A 20,082-nucleotide genomic window follows, 5' to 3' on the forward strand; every position below is an offset into this window, starting at 1 on the left:
TACATCATATTTATAGATATATAGGGGACATAATTTATATGGATATAATAAGTCTCGTCTAGGCTACTTTAATGGTAGTTTTTACATTTTTCCTTTCACTCGTAGTATGGGAAAGAAGTGGACTCTAGAGGTGAAACTAAGTGAGTTGAGGAATCAAACTATATCAATTGTTTTAGAGATCGTTTTGTAATGTGAGAGTAAATGGATATTTGAGTCGGATTGTGGGTTGATCGACCCATAAACTTAAAACGGTTAAAAATAAAAATGATATCACATTTTTACTGTAATATTTTTTCACGGTTTTTTATATTATTACTCGTGCAAATGCACGGGATAAATACTAGTTTCTTTAGTTCCCAACTTCGTTACTCATATGACGGCTGTATAAGTAAATAATTAGTATTGTTTAAAAATCCCAAGTTACCTATCTCGAACTAGGTTTAATTTTTTTTTTATTTAAAAATTATTTTTATTTTAAATATTTTATTGAGATATTAATTTAGGTGAAAAGATGTCTTATAATATATACTTTAATTATATATATTAACAAATTTAATTAATCATATTGATTGGTTAAACTAGCTTTAGGTGTTTGCAAACCGTCAATATTATACAAATTTATATTTGTAAAATTATATAAATTTATTAATTAATTTATTTAAATAAATAATTTTTTTATGAATATAAATTCAATTTTTTTAAAAAAAATTGTAAAAATTAAAATTATTTATAAATTCTTAAAATTATAAAATTTTATTAACGTAAAAGTTTATTTGTTAAAATTTATGGGTCACTAATATAATAAATAAATTTACAAAATGTCAATATTTAATATAACACAAAATAATGTGATGTAATGTGAAATCAAATTTATGACTTATAAATTTATTTGTCATTAATATAAAATGAAGATATCTAAATGTTATTCCTAATTTTATGAAATGTTATATTAAAAATAACCAAACTAAAATAACTTATATAATATTGATTAGTTGTAAAAGTAAATGTCCCCAAATTTATATTCTCACATAATGAAATTAGGACAGTTCTATACCAATTGTTAGAATTATTCGAATTATATCATCATTTAAATTTTGAGAAATTTAAATCTTAATAATTTGAAAGTACCTGACTTAATCTTCTTTCTCATTTAATCTCCCCTCTTCTTAGAATGGAATGATTCTTTCAATTGATAAGTACATCAATTATATTTCTCTCTCTTGATTTTTGTGGACATAGGGAGAAAATAAGCGTACCTCAATTGGGGAACATTACCATTACAAATAATAAGTAAGTTATTTTAGTTTGATTATTTCTAATTTAGTCATTCATAAAATTAAAAACATCACTTAGGTACCGTCACTTTATATTAATGATAAATACACGCATATGTCGTAAACTTGATTTCACATTAGATCTAACGAGACGTCGAGTTCCCTCTAGTTCCATTCGCGGTCAACTTGGTTGACTAACGGGGTTAGTCTGTCCCGTTAATTGATTCAACATGGGCGTGCGTACGTGGCTCCTTTACATCTAGGTACATGGGAGCGTCTGGGTTGTTGGATGAGATCTGGGCGCTCATCTGATGGTCTAGAATTCTACTACAGAGATAAAACATAATTTCAGCTATACATGATTATACAATTATAATTTTATTTAAAAGGTTATTAAAAACTGTTTTTAATCCCTTTTAAATCCATTTTTCCCCAAAAATTTCACAAAAAAAATATTTATGAAATCATAATAACAATTATGATCATTTTGTTTTGGGAATTTTATTCAATTGGTTTAAGTCATTAATTAAACATAAATCATGAATAAATCATAGTTAAATATTTCCAACCCCTTCCTTGGTCTACCTTGGATAAAATATATATAATATTTTATCCTCAAATTATTTTTGGAATTTTAGAAATTTTCCTTAATTAATGTATAATTATCACAATAATTAATTCTTAATTAGGTTTTAATTCCTTTTTTAAGTGATTTTGAATATAAAAATCTAAAATGATATTTTAATATTATTAAACATAATAAAATTATTTTAAAAATAGAGAAAGCCCAAATTTTTATTCTTAGAATTAATAGATCTTTAAATGATACTCTACCTTTAATAGGTTATTATTTGAATTTATATATTCTCCTAGGCATATGTAACCATGTAAATATTTGCATATTTAAATAAATTATAATTAATAATATTAAAATATAATATATTGTCTATATAATTCATTTTCCATCGTAACGAATATAAATAAAAGAGTCATTGAAATCATTATTTTTTAAAATTAAAATAAAATATTATGTGTCATATTTCATTTTTAAAGACTAAACAACTAAAAGTTCAAATTATGCTTAGAAAAAGCTCTCATATCAAATGATAAAACAAATTACAAGCCAAAAAATAAGATATTTAATCAAAATTTAAACGTAAATCGAAAATAATATTTAGGCCTAGAAAATTATACACTATTAAAAATCTATTAAATTTTATTATTTTATTTGAATAAATTTATATATTAAATAATTAATTAATAATGAAGATATAGTTAAAAACATACCAAAAGATTATTGAATATATACTTATAAAATTTCACAAATATATATAATTTGAAAAATTAAATCATGTAAATGGAATACATATATACATGAAAGTAAACATCAAGAGAAAAAACAAAGCCCCATAAAAAAGATCCAAAAAGTATCAAATTGTACTTTTATAACTTATTAGGTAATCTAGATTTAGATGTTTAATTTATATAGTAGTTATAATGTATACACAAACAAATCAATTAATAGAATATTATTATAATATTTTAAGGTAAAATTAATAAAAATATTTCTTCATTAAATATAGAGGAGTGAATTAAATATAGAGGAGTGATAAGGGAGAGAATTTGAGGGAGGAAATGGGGAGAGAATGACGTGTCACTACATCACTAATTGAAAAAAGGATAAAAGGTGAGGAAAGAGAGAAGATAGAGAAATTTTGTTATTTTTTTGGCTAATCAAACTGCGCCACATCATTCCCTCCTCATTCACTCCCTCAAATTCTTTCTCTCAATCATTTCTTTTAAATATATAACCGATAACAAAATATATTTATTTAGAGAAGATATTATGACAAAATATTATTAATAAATGTAATAATAAAAAACATAATTTCTCGTTTAAAAGATTATAACATAAATGATAACAAAAAAATAATATAATTATTTTAAAAAAACAAAATTTTTCATAATCTTTTATTAGTAAATTCAATAACAAGATATAATCTTTATTAATGTATTATTACCATTTTATTATGTTAATATTTTGAAATTAAATTTATTTTTATATTTAGTTGTCTAATTTAGAAAATAAAAAAATAAATTATTAAAATATTAATATAATATTTAAAATAACAAAATATAATAAAAGGAGATTTAGATATTTTTTTTAATGTATGATATAACATTATATAATAATTTATTAATATGATTTTTAATTTATTAAAATTATCATAAGAAATTATGTTAATGTTTTATAAATATATTTATTTATTATGTTTTTGTTTGAAGAAAATTAATATGGAAAAAACATTTCATTTCTTAACTTATACTATCACATTGATCAATTTTAATTTTTTTTTATTAATTTTAACAGTATTAAAAATTATGAATAATTAAACAATTTTTTCAAAATAATTATGGATGAAAAGTAATTTAATCAAATTCACTCATACAACAATATTTGAGAGAACTATTTCTAATTAAAGAAAGACAAACAATATAGTAAGAATATTTATTTAATTTTGAATTGTTATAATAAAAAAATAATTATGATCAAATTCATAAAATCTATAGAGTTGATAACGTTTATATTTTTTTTTTTATTTTGGAAAAAGATAACGTTATTTTATTAAAAATTCTCAAAAAGAAAAAAAAATAAATTTATGTATTTTCCTATACCATTCTAGAAAAATTTATGTTATATTAAGTTAAATAAAGAAAAAAATAAAATTAATTAAAAAATAAATAATTAATTAAGTTGAAATAGGAAAAATATTTTAATTGATTAAAATGAACTTAGGTGAATAAAAATAAGTTTAATTAATACAACATAGTTTTAATGATAAATTCATAAGTGAATAAAACTAAGTTATGCAAATGTTTAATGAGCAAGTACAGCTCAAGAAGCGCGAGTAGTCGTCTCACTTCAACAGCAGGTCTGAGGAAGTGTGAGCAGACGTCTCACTTCAACAACAAAGCTGAGGAAGCGCGAGCAGCCGCCTTGCTTCAGTAGTAGTCTAAAGAAGCGCGAGCAGACGCCTTGCTTCAGTAGCAGTCTGAAGAAGCGCGAGAAGATGTCTTGCTTCAGCAACCGTCTAAAGAAGTGCGAGCTTACACCTTGCTTCAGCAGCAGTCTGAAGAAGCGCTGGCAGTAGTCTTGCTTCAGTCGTCTGAAGAAGTGTTCGCTTATCTGCATAGCTCATCAGCATATAGAACAACAACGTTCGTTATTAGCAGACTTCTTAGTCATCTTAACTATCACCTAGTGTTAAACTACTAGAAAGTTGACAGGTATCTACGTATCAGATTCGACCGTTCCTAATCTCAACATCAAAGGACATCAAAGTAGAACGGCGAATCCCTGGATTTGTCAACGGCGGATCTACGGATTTCCGGTACAGCGAATCCTTCCGGTCAATTCACAATCCAAGAATCAGAGTCGACCGTTGCTACGCCTCAATATAAAAGAGCTTCAAAGTACAACGGCGAACTCTCTCGCTCTTACAGTTCTACAGATACTCGAACCTTCGAACATAAGAAAGAGAACACATACGAAGAACAAGCTTTAACTCTTGATTCTCATACTCTCTCTAACTGTAAAAGCATACACTGTAATATATGAGAGTATATTCAGTATTGTAAGTTGAACAGAACGTTGTATCTTCAATAGAGTGATAGTTAGGAGTTCAGAACAGACAGTTGTTAAGTCATGAGTTCTGACTGGGTTTGTATAGTCGCTATACGAATCAAAGTCTTCTAGTGGAATCCTTATGGAAACAGAAGAAGGGGTGATGTATGAGTTTTATCTTCGAATATCTATAAAACTCTTGTGTTATTTCCTTACCGCATCTTTCTTTCTTGCATCTGTCGTTTCAAATCTAGCAAGCATTTCCGCACTTGAAACCATTCAAGAACTTGCGACGATTTGTCGAAGAATATAAAAAGATTTTAATCTCTAACAGGATTAAAATCGAATTGAATGTAAAGTTTAGTACAAGAATATTCCACCCCCTTCTATTGTTGTAGTCGATCTTATCAATTTAGTTCGTAACAGTCTAATGAATTATACAACACACATAAAATTCAAATCATTTATCTAACTAAAAAGTTTTTTTGTTCTCGTGACTTCTTTGAATGTGATTTTCCAGTTCCAGCTTAGTGTCCAGTTTTACTCAGTTATAAGCACTCGTCTCAGCGTTTATAGATTTGTGATGATGTCGAATAATATGTCCAACAATGTCTCCTTTACACTTTTTCTTATTTTCGAGTGCACTTTTGCGTTTCTTTCTCGCCATATGTGGTAAACGATTGTTCCAAAGCCACTTTTGAAAACACTAGACTTGAAACTTTTTCTTTTTACTTTGAGTATGGCTTCTTTTTTTTAATCTTTTTCCATTCCGTAGGCAGGCTAACCATTTCCATGCTTCTGGAAAACTTCTTCCATAGCTCCGTTGAGTAAGGACAGCAACCGAATAAGTGATCTATTGTTACTTTATTCCCTTCACATAGTAGACAACTCGTATCCGGGATCTCCATATACTTCCTGACGCAATCACTCGTGTTTAGTCTTTCCCAAAATGCAAGCTATATGATGAGTTGGTGTCTTGGGATGACCTTTGACGACCAAACCAAATTAGCCCAATCTATCGTTTGCTCCATATCCCGGATGGTGTTCCACACTTTGCTTGAAATCATCTTCCTATTTTCCATAGTCTTCCATCGGTGTATGTCTGTTCTTTCATTGAATTGGATGTTGTTCATATGTTCGAGAATGCGCTGCCCCATCGATATTCACCTAAGGAGCAAATTTCATATCCCGTCTTTAATGTCTCTAACTTTGGTAGTTAGGGAGTCCCGTCTGATTCTCACGTTTCTGAATTCCTCATTATCAATTAGCGGTTTGTCCTCATACCAAGAAACATGCCAAAATAGTGTGTTTATGTCATCTTCCCAGCTAATTTCAAATAGTCATGCAATATTGTTTCTTAGCTTAAGGATTTTCTTTAACGACCATCACATACCTTCGCTTATTTTGTTTGTCCAAACGCTTGATTCGTGCTTCATAAACCGGGTATGGACCCACTTGATCCAAAGTGATTCTTGTTTGCTCTCGATGGCCCATAGGTTCTTATACGTCAACGCTTTATTCCATTCAAAATAGTTTTTGAGCTCTATGTCACCTTCTTCCTTTGGTTTGCAAAGTGAGGTTCACGTAACTTTCTTTCCTCCTCTCTCGTTGCTTCCCCAGATAAAGTTCATCATTAGCGCATCAAGTTTTTTCATTACCTTCTTTGAGAGAACGAGTTGTTGTGACCAGTAGCCAATGATTCTCATTAACACGTTTTGACCAGCTCAATTCTTTCCACGTAAGTAAGCTTCTTTACTGTCCATTCGGAAATTGAGTTCTTCACTTTCTCGATCAGTGGTCTGTAGTGTGAGATTTGGATCTTTTTTGTCGTGAGTGGTATGCCTAAGTATCTAACCGGAAAACCTCCTTTTGCGATGCCCATGATGTTGTAGATGTTTGCCTTTGTTTACTCTTCAACTCCTCCATAGAATGTCAAGCTCTTATTCTCGTTGATAGTGAAACTTGTAACCTCGGAAAAAAATGTTAGTGTAGATCTTACAATTTTATGGAATCTTCGTTAGCATGTGTGAGAATGAACAAATCGTTAACAAAACATAAATGAGTTATCTCCTCCTCCTCACAGAATGGATGAAAGATGTATGGTCGATTCATTCGAAACGTCGTAAAGACGCTCTCAAAGAGCTCCATGATGACGACGAAAATGTAAGATGATAGGGGACCCCCTACCTCACGTCGTTTTCACCCTTGAAGTAGCTTTTGTGGATCCCATTGACGCTAACTACAAAACGAGAGGTAGAAACGCATTGCATGATTCATTCTATAAAAATCATAAGAAAACTCGATAAACCCATATGTCCCGAATGGCTTCCCATCTAATAGAATCAAAAGCTTTTTATATCCATTCTATATTTTCTTTTCCCATAACCTTTAAGAAGGTTTTGCATGAGTAGAATGTTATGTGAGATAGTTCGACCGGTAATGAATACAGATTGATTTAAACTAACAATTTTACCAATTACATTTTTAAATCGTTTTAAAAGAATTTTTGAAATTATTTTATAAAGGATATTGCAGGATGAAATCGGTTTGAACTTGAACCTTTTCAGGAACTGAGGTTTTGAGTATCAGAGTCAGGACTGTAGTGTTTCACTACTTAAGAATCTTTCTGTTCTTGAAGAATTTCATAACCCCTTCTGCAATATCGTGACCCACAACCGGTCAGTTTTCTTTGAAGAATTGAACATTAAACATGTCTAGACCCGGACATTTATTCTCGTTAATGCTGAATAAAGCCTCTTTAACTTCATCCCTTGTGACTAACCTAATAAGATCTTGACTGTCTTCAACAAAAACACTTTTGTCGATGATCTGGTATGAGGTATTCAAATGACTTGGTTGCACTTTCTTTGTACCCATAAGTTTTTTTTTTTGTAGAAATTGATAGCGAGATCTTGTACCCCTTTTGCCCTGTACATATTCATTCTCATCATTCTTCAACATGTAAACGTTGTTCATCATTTTTCTAACCGTACATTTCCGATAAAAGAAATGAGTATTCTTGTCAAACGTTTATATTTAATGTAGACTAAATTGGGTTTTGGATATACATTTATATGTAATTTTTGTAATAAGGGTTATATATATATATATAAAATATAGATGAGTTTTTTTTATTTTGTACCAAAAGACTAATTAAGGAAACTTAATAAACATTAAGGTAATCAGTTTTTTTAATAAATATTTCTTCCTTTAAATAACTTAATTATTGAATCAACTAGAAGTTTAACTATAATCATAAATTAAGTAAGAATTAAAATACAACTCTTATTAATAAGAAAACATATCCATCTAAAATTGGAAATAGAACTAATTTAAAACCGGAATTGATATTAAATAGTGGTCAGGTGAAATAAAAATTAATTTTAAAATAATAATAAAATATGAATGCAAAACTAGACTTTCCAATATATAATCTTTAATTTAGGAAATTAAAAGAAAATATATAATCAAATAGAAATTTTATATTTCATCTTAAACTAAATTACTCTTTAAAATATTTATTTTATTATGTTATACAATTTATCTTAACTCAAAATCATTTCAGTTTGATTTAATTTGTCTCAATATTTTATAGTGTGTATTTATATTACATAATATTCTAAATTTATATTTACTTTCCTCTATTAATTTAATTTAAATCCAAATCATATATAAATAAAAAACAAATCTTAATAGTTCATATTTTCTATATTTTTAATAAATTTATATTATTAAATTGTCAATAAAAGATTCAAAAAAATTATCATAACTGTGTATAAAATATTATTATTATTATTATTATTATAGTCTCATTCTTTTAAAATTGTAAATTCTCTTACAATAAGTAATTATTAGCAATAAGCTACACACATTGCTATTGATCCAAAACATATTGATTCAAAACCCCTATAACAACGAAAACATGGATTTATAGTTGTACAACTTCTTCGTACATTACAAGTGTAAGATCAGCCTCCTAACCCGTTAGGTTGTATATTTATGTCTGTTACGTACACAAACAATAATAATTAAAATTAAATTAAATATATAAATCAATCATTTAACGTGATTATATATTAAGTGCAATCAATTTATATTTTTTAATAATATATAGTTATTTTCATAATTGATATATAAACAAGTTTATTTCATTTTTATACAAATATATAATATTGTACATTTAAAATTTGTATATAATAAATTAAATATGTTTTCTCCACAATATTATCTTTATTACTTCTTATTCATTCATAGATCTTAAAATGATTCTATTATTTCATTATTAAAATTAAGATAAATATAAATTTAAACCAATTTAAAAATTGTTTGGAAAATATTAATGAATAATTAAAAAAAATATTATACTCTACCTTGAAATGTGTTATTATTAAAATTTATATCATTCTTTTGGGCATGTGTAATCATGTAAATACCTACATGTTTAAATAAATTATAATTAAAAGATAATATATTGTCTATATAATTCATTTTTCATCTTAATGAATATATATAAAAGAGTAATTGAAACCATTATTTTTTAAAATTAAAACAAATTATTATGTGTCGTATGTCTTTTTTAAAGAGTAAACGAGTAAAAGTTAAATTATGCTTAGAAACAGCTTTTATATAAAATTATTAAACAAATTAAAAGTGTAGAAAATAAGATATTTAATCAAAATTTAAGGTTAAATCGAAACTAATATTTAGACCTACAGAAATATACACTATTAAAAATGTATTATGTTTTATTATTTTATTTAAATAAATTTATATATTAAATAATTAATTAACAAGAGAGAAATAATTAAAAACATACCAAAGAATATATACTTAAAAAATATCATAAATATATATAATTAGAAAAATTAAATCATGTAGAAAGATTATTAAGTATATACATGAAATAAGTAAACAACATAATAGAAACTGAATTGTTTTTTTGTCCATAGCTATCAAATTATATTTTTATAACTTATTATGCAATGTAGATTTAGATATTTGATTTATATAGTAGTTCTAATGTATATACAAACAAATCAATTAATAGAATATTAGTATAATATTTTAAGGTAATTTTAATAAAAATAGTGATAATCTCTGTATTAAATATATAATAGTTAAAAAAATATAATTCTTTATAGAAGATATTATGACAAAATATTATTAATAATTGTAATAACAAACACATAATTTCTCATTTAAAAGATTATAACATAAATGATAACAAAAAAAAATATAATTATTTTAAAAACAAACTTTATGATAATCTTTTATTAAAAAATTCAATAACAAAATATAATCCTTTATTAAAGTATTATTACCATTTTTATTAACGTTATCTTAAGCAATTATGTTAATGTTTTAAAATTTTAATTTATTTTTATATTTAGTTGTCTAATTTAAAAAGTAAAAAAATTAATTAAAAAATATTAATATAATTTTTAAAATAACAAAATATAATAAAAAAGAGATTATGATATTATTTTTTTGAAGGTATGAAATAACAATATAAAATAATTTATTAATAATATTTTAATTTATTAAAATTATCATAAAAAATTATGTTAATGTTATATAAATAAATTTATTTATATGTTATGTTTTTGTTTATAGAAAACTAATATGGAAAAAACATTTTATTTCTTAATATATATTATCACGTTGATCAATTTTGAAATTTATTTAGTAATTTTAATAGTATTGAAAAATTATAATAATTAAATGATTTTTTCAATATATATTTATTTAAGAAAAGTAATTTAATTAAATTCACTATTTACAACAATATTCAATACAACTATTTCTCATCGAAGAATACAAACATGATTTTATTTATTTTAAAAAAATAGTTTGGACCAAATCCATAAAATCTACGAAGTTGATAACGTTTATACTGACATCATTTTTTTACAATTCAACCAACAACTCTATGTCACGAAAGATACATGACATTATTTTTATACGATTCAAACATAAACCTTATCTATCCAAATGTACATGACATCATTTTTATACGATTCAACCAAAAACTCTATTTTTCAATAGGTATATGATATCGTTTTTATACAATTCAACAAAATTTTTAACTCTCGATGGGTACATGACATCGTTTTTATACGATTCAACCCAAACCCTATCTCTCAATAGTAAATGATATCGTTTTTATACGATTCAACCAAAACACTATCTCTAGATAGGTACATGATATTGTTTTTATACTATTCAACCAAAAATTCTATCTCTCGATAGGTAATGACATTATTTTTATACGATTCAACCAAAAACCCGATCTTTTGATAGGTACATGATATCATTTTCACTAAAAACTCAATCTCTCGATAAGTACATGACATCGTTTTTATACGATTCAACCAAAAACTCTATCTCTCGATAGTTACATGACATTGTTTTTATAAAATTCAACTAAAAACTCTATATCTATATATGTACATGACATCATTTTTATACAATTGAAACAAAAACCATATCTCTCGATAGATATATGACATCGTTTTTATACGAAAACATCATCTCTCAATATGTACATGATATTGTTTTATACTATTCAACCAAAAACTCTATCTCTCTATAGGTAATGACATAGTTTTTATACGATCAACCAAAAACTCTATCTTTCTGTAGGTACATGACATAATTTTTATACGATTCAACCAAAAACTTTATCTCTCGATATATACATGACATCGGTTTTATACGATTCAAAAGAAGAAAAATCACACGAACAAAGATAATAATAAATAAAAATAATAATAATAATATAAGAATATATATACCATAAAAAATGAAATTATATTTAACTAAAAATTATAAATATATACAACCAAAACAACATAAAAAATTAAATATAAATAGATAAAATAATAACTAATAATCATAAAATAATAATAACAAAAAATAAATAATAAAATTATAAGTAATAATAAATAAATAGAAAATGCAAGATATTATTAATATTGGTGATAATAATAATACTAATGAAAATCATATAAAAAAACAAATAAATAAATAATAATCATAAAATAAAATATTAGTAATAATAATGATAATTACAAAAATAAATCCAAAAACAATAATAAAACACTTATGATTGGGAACAAGTTGAGTTTCCGGTATTTCTCGTCTTTGTTAAAGGTCTAAAATCCAAAATACTCCAACACCCCTACACGTCCCTTTTTTTTAGGTTAAGCTCTTTATGGGACATTTGGACGAACTATTACCTACTTAATAATAGCCTAACCTAAACGGGCATAGTGCTAACGATTCTGCTGGTAAAATCATTTTTTTTATGACTTATGCGTGTTCCGAGTTTTTCGACTTTCTAACTTCGGTTTCTTTTATTTTTTACATATTTACTGTTTCAAGCATTTTCACTCGTATGTGAGTGATTTTTATATAAAAAAAATATTGATATTAGAAATAGTAGTGATATATTAATTAAAATAAAAAAAAGTGATAATAATAATAAATTACACGTGTGTGAAATTCATACAGAATAATATCATTCGATATGGTGTATCACACACTATGATATTAGAAAATAAGTGATACTTTCAAGGAGAAGTTACAAAAGTTCTTGAGGAGTTCAAAATTAAACATCAAATTGATCAGTTGAGGCCGTCAACAATAATATCATTACCATTATCTGAAAGATTGAAAGATGACCAGCACAAAATGAGATTGTCATGAGAAACTACTGTATACTTTGTGGAGTTATCGAACAATTACTGAAACACATACGGGGGAGACTTTATTTTTGTTTTTTTTTGAAAAACGACTTAGCTTCATTTCACTAAAAATCCCCAAAAATGGAAAAAAAAAATCACGAGTTTAAGAGATCATTCTAGACAGGCCTAGAATGATTTTGAAGTCGTAACATTCTGAGTAAAATCTAAAAAATTAAAAACGTAAATGAATTATCTGATTACAATGCTTTCAATTCTAGTGAGTTTAAAAAACGGTAAATTCTAGTTCCTACAGATATTCCAGTTCTGCTCCGTGCTTGGAATTCTTGTCCACGTTCCCGCGAGGGCGCTGCAATCCGATACAATATCTTTCCATAACTCTTCAACGCTCCTGCGGGTTCTGTCATACACCCTTGCATTCCGTTCTTGCCAAATGTTATACACCACTGCTCCAAAGCCGCACTTAAACACGCTTGTTGCAAATCTATTTCCCTTGGCTTTGAGTAGTGCTGCATCTTTGATTTCATTTCATTCGCTCGGGAAACTGATCAGCTCCAGGTTTTTATAGAATCTGTCACAAAGCTCTGAAGCAATACAGCAGCTCCCGAATAAGTGATTTATGGTTTCTTCATTTCCTCCACATAGAAGACAATTCGTGTCCGGGATGCTCATATACTTACTGATACGATCACGAGTGTTGAATCTTTCCCAGAAGGCGAGCCATAGGATGAATTGGTGTCAGGGGATAATCTTCGTTGACCATACAAGAGGAGCCCATTATACTTTCTGTGCTTTTTCCCGGGTTACCTCCCATATTTTCTTCGATACTAGCTTCCCATTGTCCTCAACTTTCCATTCATGAATATTCGGTCTGTCGTGTAGTTGTATGTTACTTATATGATCAAGTATCTTTTATCCTTCTGGATTTCTTCTTATGAGTGAGTCCCAATTTCCGTCTTTAATGTCTCTGATTTTCGCTTCTGTGTAGTCCCTTCTAATGCGGGTATTTTGAAACTCCTACTTGTGGATGATAGGCTGGTTTTCGAACTAGGGGTCGTGCCAGAATATAGTGCATTTTCCGTCCCCTAGCCGGATGTCATAAAGATCTTTAATATCGCTTCTTAGTTTAAGAATCTTTTTAAAAGACCAGCTCATACCTTCATGAATTTTGCAGGTCCAGATGCGGATGACTTTATTTTTGTTAGTTTATGGCATTTATGCGGTTCAACCGATTGAGATAGAATTATCACTTTAAGGGTGGTTTTGGAAATCCAAGTTATAGAGGAAGACTAAGTAAAGTCCCAATACAATCAACCAACTCTTATGGAGGACACAATATTAGATTTCTCATGTCACAAAAAAATGTATCATAACTAATGATCATTCAACAAGATAGTTAAGCCCCGGAATCTAAAGAAGACTAGGTAAGTGAGGTTGTCCAAGAGAATATTCTAGTTTTTAAGTTTTGAGTGTTCCTTGTAAATCTTTGTTTATCTTCCGGTAACTTCACTATTTTATCTGTGAATATCCTTGCTCAAGACTTTGCTCTGCCTTGTTATGTAGATGTAAGCATTTTAAACAACTCTAAAAATCTTACGTTATTCTATTATTATTATTTCTTTTGGTTCAATTCTTTTATTCTTAAAGTATTATCTATTTTAAGAGATTGTGTGTCCAAAGTCTGCAAGTTTAGTTGTTTGTTCATTGTTTAGTTATTTAAGTGTAGCAATATATTACATCTCTCCCTTAACATATTCTATTAAGAGTAAATCAAATATTTCTCTCAAATTACCAAGTTCAAAGTATTTGATGAAAATCAGTTAACAAGAAAATCAAACAAATATATACGGACTAGGGAGGTGAATATCGCAATCTTTCTCTTATAACAGATGAGGGTGGGATTCAACATCAATAATCATGTCCAAATACATGTGAAGAAAATGGTGTTGTTGAGAAAAAAAAAAATCAAAACATCACAAAAACTGGTTGTGACTTACTCAGTCAAACGCATTAGGAGAGATCTTCAACATATTCCATATCGTGGGTCCTAATTCTCCCATCATCATCTCTCACTCTCACTACCTACTCACTCATATGTTGATTGTGTCAGATGTCCTAATGATCGACGATCCACAACTATATTATATCATCTTTAGTGAAAACTTAATTTCTTGGAACTCGGAAAAATAAACTGTTTTCTCTCTCTCTACCAATATGTCCGAATTTCGAGCTCTAGTTCATCACTAGTAAAAAAAGCTTCAATAGCGACAAAAAAATGCCGACGGGAACAAAATTGTTGGTATATAATATATCAATGCCGACCGGGACAATAGTTGTAGGTATTTGGGGTTTAATAACGACCACTTAAAAAGCCCTAGGTATTTGGGCCTTTATAACGACCACTTCAACAGCCCTCGGTATTTGGGCCTTTATAACGACCACTTAAAAACCCTCGTTATTGTAACCACTATACCGGTATACCTTCTTAGTTTTAAATAAAATATAATTTATTTAAATACATTAAATTAAAATAATCTATATCAATTTGTTGAATTATCATAATATTTTAAATTGTTTATTGATCTCTTTAATACATATTTTTAATTTCATTAGTCACCATTTTATTTCACAATTTATGTTATATATAGTATAATTATTTATATTATTATAATTATTATTTAAAAAAAATATTTAAATAAAAGTACTTATAATTTAAATTAATTAATATATATCCAAATTACAATAATTAATCAGAGGTATTAGGAGTTAGATATAATACTTAGAATAATTAATTTATATTAGCTCATCCATTATTTATATCTCATTTTTGATAATACTTGTTATATTGAACACATTAATTATTTATATCTTTTGTAAAATATAAATAAAACGTTTTTAAATAAAACGTTTGAAAATTCAATACCCAAAGAATGACATAAATTCTTTTGAGAAATAAGAGAACTGAAGTTGAAAAATAAAATCACACTATATTAGTCAACATATTGAACAACAATTAGATAAATAAAATATGAATCATGATTGTGTTGTCATTAATCTAACTTGTTTCTTATTTATTTACTTTTGCTAAAGGAGCTTATATTACTTGTTCATAAGCTATTTAGTGTAACATTTTTCAAGATATGAGTAGTTGGATGAATTGAATTTTCAGTAAGTTTAAGAGAAAATTTAAACATTGATAAAAGATCATAGGCCTATTTAAATGGTTTATACTAAAATGAAAAACAAAACAATTTTAGGTCTTCAATTCAGATTCAGCTCCCTGCTCCCGCCTCCGGTTATTCTGTTCACCGTTCCCGCTCTCTGTTCCTCCCTATTCCGATTGTTCCTCGCCCTGGCTCCCCTCTCCCGGTTTCTCCCGCTCTTTGTTCCCGCGATCGATCTCAGAATGATTTCACCACTAGAAAACAAACTAGCCGTATGCACGATGAATTGACGCAAACAGTATACCGATTATTCCCAAAATTCGAACAACCTTCTTCCTCAACTCGCATTGGCTTTCTTCTACCTTCAGATTTTCCAATTCACGCCTCTTCGCTTCTTCTCCAGTACTCGGACAGTCAATTAGATGAGAGACGAGTAGTCAATAGACGAATAGACATAGTCTTCTTCTTCTACTTCAGTTCTTCGACAACACATCCCAATTTTCGTCCAACGGTCAAGCCTCCAGGTATCATTTTTGTCTATCACCTATCATTTTGATATATTTACCAATGAGTGAGTTTCTAGATGGAATTATACTGTAAAATAAAATGAAATTTCTAGAAATGCTTAGATAATGCGCACTTGCTTAGTTTATGTTATAGACAGTTACTTTAGAAATTATGTTAAATATATTTTCTAAAAAGTATCCTATGGTCAGGATTAAGAACAAAATTGATATGAGAGTAAATTTATATTGATGTTGTTAGTAGTTAGATTTTAGTATTGTTGAAGATGAACATACTTTATGTTTATGTCAAGAATAATACACCCCACAAATTACTCTTTAAGAAAATCGGTGTATAAAAATGACACACAAAACCACTTACATCCACTCAGCATGTCCAAACACTTAAAGAATCTGAAATTGAATTAGAACTCTACTTTCTCTATTCATCAACATTATCTTAATGATCATCATCAGAAAATCAATTAAATTACTATCATGGTTTGTAATTTTAGAGTTCTGTTTTTACCATTTCATTATTTTTGTCCAATGAATGGATTCTCATTAACCAAACTAATACAATCTAGTATATAAACTCTATTATGTATTGTTTTTCTTATTCCTCTCATGAGATTAATAATATTGTAACTAAAATATGGTTATATTTCAACATTTAGCTTTCTCAATTATTTTCACAAGTTGGTAGCACCTAAAATTTTAAAACTAACTCAATATTACTATAGGTTAATAACAATAACTTATATGATTGTCTTGTAGTGAAGTATCAGACTTTAAACTCAATTATATAACATGCTTTATGTGTAGGTTTGAATTAATTCCCTAGATATGTAAGATAGTGTCTACATGTTAGCATAATCATTTGAAAATATGATAAAATATGTATCCTGAATCCTGATTTTCATAACTCTTATAATATAATTTGCAATTATTAGTTAGTTTTAGTTAGTTGAATTCATCTTTGTGCATGAATAATGACATATTTTTTTTTCCAAATATACAAAAAGCTTCTTAAAGGCTCCTTCAATGGCATGGTTATTATGAATATGGTATATCAACTTCATTCTTTCAGCTGAATTTAGTTAATAAGAAAGAGATATATGGAAGTGTGAATTGTTTGGCTATCGCCTCTGTTTCAAAATGAAAAAAGAAATCAAGGTATTTATCATCATTTTTGTCACTTATAATTTTATTAATTAAACATTTCTTATTTGTTCTTCTCATGCCACTTTGTTTTGTCTTATAAGTGGTTTTTAATTATTTATATTTCTTAATGTCTTAATAGTATTTCAGGTATTCATCTCCATTCTTGTCGTTGAAAAAAGTTCAGAGTTCTCGCGTGTTGATCATTAATTCATCAAATATCAGGTATCAACTTTTATTGTGTTATCTTTCATTTGATAGATTTAGGAATAAATATGATAGACAAGTGTTGACCCACATGACAAAGCGTGCAAAATTTTGTGTTAGTTGTCTTTAACTCTTGAATTTGAATTGTCTTAAACAATTCAAATTTTTGTAAAGAGTCTTACGTGAAAATGATATTATAATTTATTTGTGGAATGCATACACCCGATAAAACATGGATGAATCATGCACGTCAACATCGAGATAGTCAAATATATATTCAAGGGGTTAATTCTTTTTTGGACTTTTCTGAGAGATCAGGTAGAACAAGTAACATTGCATGTCCGTGTGTTAAATGTGGGAATAGAAGTTACTTGGATAGAGACATCGTGAAAAGCCATTTGATTGTGTATGGAATAAGACAAAGTTATACATTTTGGTATTGTCATGGAGAAAAGCGATCTAGAAGTTATGAAGAGGGTGATAATGATGAATTAGAAGGTGATAATGATGAGTTAAAGGATGTTAATGATAAATTAGAGGGTGATAATGATGAATTATTTGTTTCATGTTTTTAAATCAATATATATTGTTGAAGGATGAAATGCGAGCGGTGAGATTAGAAAATCTGTCAATTTCAAATATTAATTTAGCTGACATGGTATTTGGGCATCAAAAGCATGGATCTGTGATTGGAATGGGAGGAGGAGTCCTTCCTTTACAATTGAGAAATAAAGAATCACAACAAAGCTTCCACCAAGAAAATATTGCCCTTAAGAATGAATTACAAAAGTTAGCTGATCATCAAAAGGCATATGAAGCTAGAACTGAAGCCAAACTAAAAGCAGTTCACGATGAAAGATTGGCTGATAAAGCTGAATTTGAGAAAAGGTTGGAAATTATAATGTCATTTATGTCACCCAATGCATCAATGCCTCCCACTTCATCAATGCCACCAAGTGTATCGCTTCATGATATAGGTCAGACTATTATGTCATTACATATTTTATTGTTTATATTCCTATGAAATATTATTTTGGTTATTTTAACTTGTTAACTATTTCATAGATGGTTTCATTTTGGATGATATTAAGAAGAGAATGAATAATTTTCATTGTTCAATGGATAAACAGGTATTTGTTTTTGTAATTTTTGTTATTTTAACTTGTTATATAAATTTTAGTGATGTTTTCACTATTATGTTGGTTGATTGCAATTAATTTTTCATATTATTTATAGGTACTTCAAATTCATAAAGATGGAAATTTTCAAAAAAATATTGAAGACTTTTGTTTTTGTAAGTTGTAGAGTAATTTTTTATAACAATTTATATAAGAGCACAGTTATAATAGAAATCTCAATTGACTCAAAATGTAAGGTACATGATGCTTTTCTAGGTGTCAACGGTGTATTGCTCTCTTTGCTCAAGTTTTCTCACATCCCTTTTTTCTCCTTTGACGTATATTTAATATAGTTAATCTTTATGGTTCAGAATCGATAAAGTATAATTATCATTAATGTTATATTGATATAAGATTTGAGATAACTTATGTATCAATATTTGTAAAATGAATATTATATAGTTGATTTTTATGGTTTAAAATCAAATAAATAGAGTGATCATGAAGGATATACTGATATTAGGATTTGATATTATTTATGTATCAATATGTTTAAAAGGAATATTATATAGTTGATATTTGTGGTTCAGAATCGATTAAATAAAATGATCTAATAGTTGTGTAAGATTTGTGCATAATTCTCTTTTGTTTTTGGTTCAGGTGGATGAAGTAGATCCAATTTGTGTGTTGTAAGGAGGATTCATTTTCTAGGTGTCAACGGTGTATTGCTCTCTTTGCTCAGGTTTTCTCACATCCCTTTTCTCTCCTTTGATATATATTTAATATAGTTGATCTTTATGGTTCAGAATCAATCAAGTATAATTATCATTAATGCTATATTGATATTAAGATTTGAGATAATTTATGTATCAATATTTGTAAAATGAATATTATATAGTTGATTTTTATGGTTCAAAATCAAATAAATAGAGTGATCATGAAGGATATACGGATATTAGGATTTGATATTATTTATGTATCAATATGTTTAAAAGGAATATTATATAGTTGACATTTGTGGTTCAGAATCGATTAAATAGAATGATCTAATAGTTGTGTAAGATTTGTGCATAATTCTCTTTTGTTTTTGGTTCAGGTTAATGAAGTAGATCCAATTTGTGTGCTATAAGGAGGATTCATTTTGAAGTGTAGAGTGGAATGGATGAATTTTCTTCTAAAACTTTCTCAATTGTCTTTCTTGAAATTGGTCATTTGGTTAAAACTATAAAGTAATTTCGATTTTCTTTTTATAGTAAGGAAATAGTTGTGATATAATTACTGTTCAATAGTAAGTTAGGAAATGGTTTATTAATACCTTAAAACTAAA

The 20,082-nt window shown here is 27.4% G+C and overlaps 1 long non-coding RNA gene across 1 annotated transcript; it reads left to right on the forward strand.

Moving 5' to 3' along the window:
• The first annotated feature begins 19,006 nt into the window (after nucleotides 1-19,006).
• On the forward strand, nucleotides 19,007-20,034 carry LOC124913670. Its single transcript, XR_007096762.1, has 3 exons — nucleotides 19,007-19,062; nucleotides 19,416-19,497; nucleotides 19,852-20,034. It is a non-coding gene; the product is annotated as an uncharacterized LOC124913670 (long non-coding RNA).
• The last annotated feature ends 48 nt before the right edge of the window (nucleotides 20,035-20,082 follow it).

The sequence above is a fragment of the Impatiens glandulifera genome, chromosome 9 (genome assembly GCF_907164915.1).
Source record: "Impatiens glandulifera chromosome 9, dImpGla2.1, whole genome shotgun sequence".
NCBI lineage: Eukaryota > Viridiplantae > Streptophyta > Magnoliopsida > Ericales > Balsaminaceae > Impatiens > Impatiens glandulifera.